Raw genomic sequence first — 6,240 nt, forward strand, 5'->3', positions numbered from 1 at the left:
GTAGTCTTCTTCCTGGCGTGGGAGGCTGCTGCCCAGGAGGCGGTAGAGACGGGTCTGGCGGTGGGGGGTGTGTTCGTGCCCCTTGAGCCCTTGGAAGACCTGGGGGTCCGCTTGATCCTGACCTCCGTCCCTCCCTTCCTGCCCAATGCCGCCCTGCTGCCCGCCCTTTCTGCCCTGGGGCGTCCTATTTCTGTCATCAGCCCTCTCCCGTTGGGCTGCAAGGACCCCGCCCTCCGTCACGTCCTCTCGTTCCGCCGGCAAGTGCAGCTTCAACTGCCGCCGGCGGCGCATGACGGAGAGGCGCTCGAGGGGTCCTTTGTGGTCCCCTACCAGGGAGCCCGCTACCGGGTGCATTACTCAACGGGGGAGGCCCGGTGCTACCTCTGCCGGGCGATGGGGCACGTCCGGAGAGACTGCCCCTTGGCCCGGCACGGAGGAGCTTCCGGGACCCCCGAGCCCCGGCAAGGCGCCGGCCCTGCCACAGCCAGTGCCTCTGGCTGCCCGGCATCTGAAGCTGCCCCTCCTCCTTCTCAGTCCACCGCTGTGGAAGAGGGTGTGGCGGAGATAACGCCGGGCGTGGGAGAGGGCCCGCCCCAGGGAGACTCCTCCCCCGTTCCTGTTGCCCCTCCGTTGCCTCCCCGAGTCCCTAAGCCGCTGCCCTTGCCCCCAGACCTGACCCCTGTTAGCCAGCCCCCGGATGATGCCATGGAGGGCTGGTCCTTAGTGCAGGAGAAGCGGGGCAAGCGGAAGGCTCCGGTCCCATTACATCTTTTGGATTCGGAGGCCCCCCAGAAGAGCAGGAAGGGGGTCTCTGATGACGAGCCTTCCGCTTTGCCCCCTGACGACGCCCGTTTTGTGGTGCTGGCTGGGCACGACGTGGCAGCACCGGACGGTGACGCTGCCCCTCCTCCGGGGTCCCTTCCCGAGAGCGCCCCCAAGGGAGCCCCTCTTGCCCGCTTGCCATCCGCACCCCCTGCGAGCGCTGAGGTGGGCGTCGCTTCGGGTGCTGGCGGGGAGGACCCTGGGGTGGCGGACGACGATCTCCCCTCCATCTATGAGGAGATCGAGGCCCTGGGTCTGACCCCGGTTGCACAGGGGGAGGACGACCTTTTGCCAGAGGGCCTCATTCTGAGTGACCTAACCTCAGTCCCCCTGTCCCTGGGTTCCCTTCCCCTGGGGTCTTCCGTCAATCCGGCTGCAGGTGGCACCTCACTGACGGCCGCCTAACCCATTGAGGCGACGGCCGGTGCTCCGCTGACCGGACCCGATTCCCAGGGGGTGTCCCTCTTGGGTGTGGGCCAATCGACCCCTTGCCCTACTCTTGTCCCCTCCACCTCCCGTGATGCCACTGCTGCCCCTGGGGATGCTCCCCAGGGTGCGGCCTTAGTTGTTTTCCCCTGCTCTGACCCATTAGGGGCTGCTGCTCTCCTTCCGCCGCCCCCTGTTGAACTGGGGACCGGGGCGGGCCGCGTGGCGTCGGCCCATCGGACGCCACGTCGAGGGTCTGCCCCCTGCCTGCCCACCTCGGTGGGCCACGGGGCTGTGACGGGGGCCCCGCTGGGGGACGGTTCTCAATCCGTTACCCCGCCCCCCCATGCGCTGAGGGAGGAGCTGCGGGAGTTCCTTGAGGACGTCCGTGGCTCCCGTAACAAAGTCCATCTTGCGCTCCAGCGGTGGGGGGATTTCCATCTAATCCTCCGGGCCGCAAAGGCCCACATGTGGAGGGTAAGGGGACCGGGAAGCAGGCCGCCGCGGCCTACCGGCGGGTCTGCTTCTTCCGTGACTCTCTACTCACCCACGGGTTTGGTCACGGATTGCTGCGCGGCCCGACGGAGGCCGTGGGCGTGTCTGCCGGCGAGGATCCCCCCCAGCACTCCTCATGGCGACGATCATCTTTGCCACTTTGAACGCCCGGGGCTGTAGGATGGGTCTCCGCAGGAGCCAGGTGCTCTCCTTCCTTCGGGACGGAGGGTACTCTGTGGTTTTCCTGCAGGAGACCCATACGGATCCGGCCGCTGAAGCTAGTTGGCGGCTGGAGTGGGGGGACAGGGTCTACTTTAGTCACCTCTCGGTTCGCTCGGCGGGAGTGGCGACCCTGTTCTCCCCCGACCTACGGCCTGAGGTGCTGGGGGTCGCCGAGGCTGTGCCGGGCCGCCTGCTGCACCTCCGGGTCCGCATGGAGGGGCTTGTGGTTAATCTCGTCAACGTCTACGCCCCGACATCGGGCCCGGAGAGGTTGCGTTTTTATCGGCAGGCGTCCGCCTTCCTCGGCTCTCTGGATCCTCGTGAGTGCCTGGTCCTGGGCGGGGACTTTAACACCACCCTCGAGGAACGGGACCGCTCGGGGACCGAGCAGTGCCCGGCCGCAGCGGACGTCCTCCGGGAGATCGTCGAACGCCACTCCCTGGTGGACGTCTGGCGCGACCACCACCCGGACGACGTCTCGACTTTCACCTTCGTCCGGGTGGAGGCCCATCGGTCGCGCCACTCCCGGCTGGACCGCATTTATCTGTCACGTTTCCACCTTTCACGAGCCCACTCCTCCAGCGTTCGGCCGGCCCCCTTTTCTGATCACCACCTTGCCACCGTGACGGCCTCTCTCTGCGCGGAGAGGCCGGGGCCGGCCTACTGGCATTTTAATAATAGTTTGCTGGAGGACGTGGGCTTCGTGGCGTCCTTCCGGGAGTTCTGGCTGGCCTGGCGAGGGCAGAGACGCGCCTTTCCCTCGGCGCGGCGATGGTGGGACCTGGGGAAGGTGCGCGCCCGGCTCTTCTGCCGCGACTACACCCGGGGCGCCAGCCGACGGAGGGATGCGGCGATAGAGCAGTTGGAACGGGAGGTTTTGAAGCTGGAGAGGCGTCTGGCCGCCAGCCCCGAGGATCCATCCCTCTGCGGAGCGTGCCGGGAGAAGCGGGAGGAGCTCCGGGCCCTCGAGGATCATCGAGCCCGGGGTGCCTTTGTTCGATCCCGCATCCGCCTCCTTCGGGAGATGGATCGCGGCTCCCGCTTCTTCTACGCCCTGGAGAAAAGGAGGGGGGCCAAAACGCACGTCACCTGCCTCCTGGCGGAGGACGGCACCCCCCTCACGGATCCGGCGGAGATCTGCGGGAGGGCCAGGGCCTTCTACGCGGCTCTTTTCTCCCCGGATCCGACCGATCTTAACGCTTGCAAAGTGCTCTGGGACGGACTCCCGACGGTCAGCGCGGGCGACCGGGACCGGCTAGAGCTGCCTCTCACTCTGGCCGAGTTCTCGGAAGCCCTCCGTCGCATGCCCACCAATAAATCTCCGGGCATGGACGGGCTGACCGTGGAGTTCTACCGCGTGTTCTGGGATGTCCTCGGCCCAGACCTAGTCACCGTCTGGGCCGAGTCTTTGCGGAGCGGGGTCCTCCCTCTTTCGTGCAGGCGAGCCGTGCTCGCCTTATTGCCGAAGAGGGGGGACCTCCGCGATTTACGGAATTGGCGTCCCATCTCGCTCCTCAGCACGGACTATAAAATCGTTGCGAAGGCCATTTCGATTCGGCTAGGGTCCGTGCTGGCGGACGTGGTCCACCCGGACCAGACCTACACCGTCCCGGGCCGCACAATCTTTGATAACTTGTATCTGGTCCGGGACCTTCTGGAATTAGGGTGTAGGGATGGTCTGTCGTTCGCCCTCCTGTCCCTGGATCAGGAGAAGGCGTTCGACAGGGTGGATCACGGGTATCTCCTGGGCACTCTGCAAGCGTTAGGCTTCGGACCCCAGTTTGTGGGTTTTCTCCAGGTGCTGTACGCTTCCGCGGAGTGTCTGGTCAGGCTCAACTGGACCCTGACCGAGCCGGTCAGCTTCGGGCGAGGAGTACGGCAGGGGTGCCCCCTCTCGGGTCAGCTGTACGCTCTGGCGATCGAGCCCTTCCTCTGTCTCCTCCGTCGGAGGTTGACGGGGTTGGTGCTCCGGGAGCCGGAGCTGCGGCTGGTCCTGTCGGCGTACGCCGACGATGTGCTCCTCGTGGTCCAGGACCCGGGCGACTTGGCGCGGGTGGAGGCTTGCCAGGCCATTTATTCGGCGGCCTCCTCCGCCCGGGTCAACTGGGTCAAGAGCTCTGGCCTGGTGGTAGGGGACGGGTGGCAGGCGAGCTCCCTCCCACCCGCGCTTCAGGCCATCCGGTGGAGCGCGGGTCCGCTGCTCTATCTCGGCGTTTACCTTTCTGCCACGCATCCGTCTCCGCCGGAGAACTGGCATGGTTTAGAGGGCAGGGTGAGGGCGCGGCTCCGGAAATGGACAGGACTACTCCGGTGCCTCTCTCTTCGAGGGAGGGCGCTGGTGCTGAATCAATTAGTCCTGTCCATGCTCTGGTACCGGCTCAACACCCTGGTCCCGGCCCCGGATTTCCTGGCCAACCTCCGGACGGCGGTTCTGGAGTTCTTCTGGCCAGGAACGCACTGGGTCTCTGCAGGGGTCCTCCACCTGCCCCTGGAGGAGGGGGGGCAGGGCCTGAAGTGCTTGCGCACTCAGGTCCACGTCTTCCGCCTCCAGGCCCTGCAGAGGCTCCTGTATGGTGTGGGTAGTCCGGCGTGGAGCGTCTTGGCACACACCTTCCTCCGTCGCTTCCGAGGGCTCCGATACGACCGGCAGCTCTTTTCTCTCCATCCGAGAGGTCTTCCGCGAGACCTCTCTGGGCTGCCGGTCTTCTACCAAGACCTCCTCCGGACCTGGAAGCTCTTTTCAGCGACCAGGTCCGTGGCGGCCACCGTGGGGGTCGATCTCCTCGCGGAGCCCCTGCTACACAACCCCCAGCTCCGTGTGCAGGTGGCGGAGTCCCCCGCGGTGCGCCAGAGGCTGGTCTTGGCAGGAGTCACCAGGGTCGGAGACCTCCTGGACTACGACCGGGGAGACTGGCTGGATCCCCTGACGCTCGCTCAGCGCATGGGGCTCTCCAGCCCTCGTACCCCCCGGCGCGTACTTCAGGAGGTGAAGGCCGCTTTACTGCCCGCTGCTCGGGTTTACCTCGACCGGGTCCTGCGAGAGGGCACGCCCCGCCCACCTTCCACCCCGGGCCCTGTGGATCTTTTTATCGGGCCCCTGCCCCGTGGCCCCAATCACCCCCCTCGCCCTTTCACTGCAAGCCGGCTGCCCGATCTGCAGCCGGTTTTGTTTCAGACCGCGCCAAGAAAACATCTGTACACGCTCGTGCTCCACACGCTTCACTACCTCACCCTCGCGTCCCGCCCCGATACGAAATGGCGGGACCTCCTGCCACCTCTCGAGGGTGAGGAGCCCCGGTGGGCCAGTCTGTATTCTGCCCTAGTCCCGAGGCCCGCCGGGGATGTCAGTTGGCGGCTCCTTCATGGGGCCGTGAGCACGGGCGTGTACTTGGCGCGGTTTACCCCTGTCCCCAACACCTGCCCCTTTTGCGGCGTGAAGGAGACCCTGGCGCATGTTTATTTAGAGTGCGCCAGGTTGCAGCCCCTGTTCCGGCTCCTCTTGGATCTCCTGTTGCGTTTTTGGTTGCACTTTTCCCCTCACCTGTTTATCTATGCACTCCCTATCCGTGGCCCCACGAAGTCGCGGGATCTCCTTGTCAACCTCCTCTTAGTCCTGGCCAAACTGGCCATCTATAAAACCAGAGAGGGGAGGTTGGCCGATGGGATTTCCTGCGACTGTGGGGCCTATTTCCGCTCCTCCGTCCGTTCACGCATCCGGGCGGAGTTCCTCTGGGCGGCGTCCACTGGCTCCCTTGACGCCTTCGAGGAGCAGTGGGCGTTGTCCGGGGTTCTCTGCTCGGTGTCCCCATCCGGTTCCCTTCGTTTAGCCCTATGACCTCACTCCCGCTCCTGTTTTTTTCATTGGTTGTCCCACGTACTTAGTTAGTGTCCCGGACCTGTGGATCCTCCCCTTAGGCTGGGGGGAGGTCCTTTAGCAGTGGGCGGGCTTCGCCCGCCCACTTCCTGGATACTAATAGGACCACCCAGTTGCTGCTGTTACTCCACCTACAGCCCCTTGGGGGGGGGGCGGCTGGCCTGCTCCCCAGAGGAGGGGAGTGAGGGACCCCAGCTCCAGCCCTTGTTGCTGAGGGCTCCACCACCACCATCTTCTGAGCAGGGTCCCTCCTGCCTGGCCACCAGACCACCACCTGGAGCTGCTGGAGCTGCTGTGTTTGCTACTGGGGAGCCGCTGGAGCCCCGAGGAGGAGGAGGAGGAGAAGGAGAGGACCACCTGCTGCTGGAGGACCTCATAGAGGCTCTGAAGACCACCGTGGA

Source organism: Mauremys mutica, chromosome 13 (assembly GCF_020497125.1).
Source record: "Mauremys mutica isolate MM-2020 ecotype Southern chromosome 13, ASM2049712v1, whole genome shotgun sequence".
Lineage (NCBI taxonomy): Eukaryota > Metazoa > Chordata > Testudines > Geoemydidae > Mauremys > Mauremys mutica.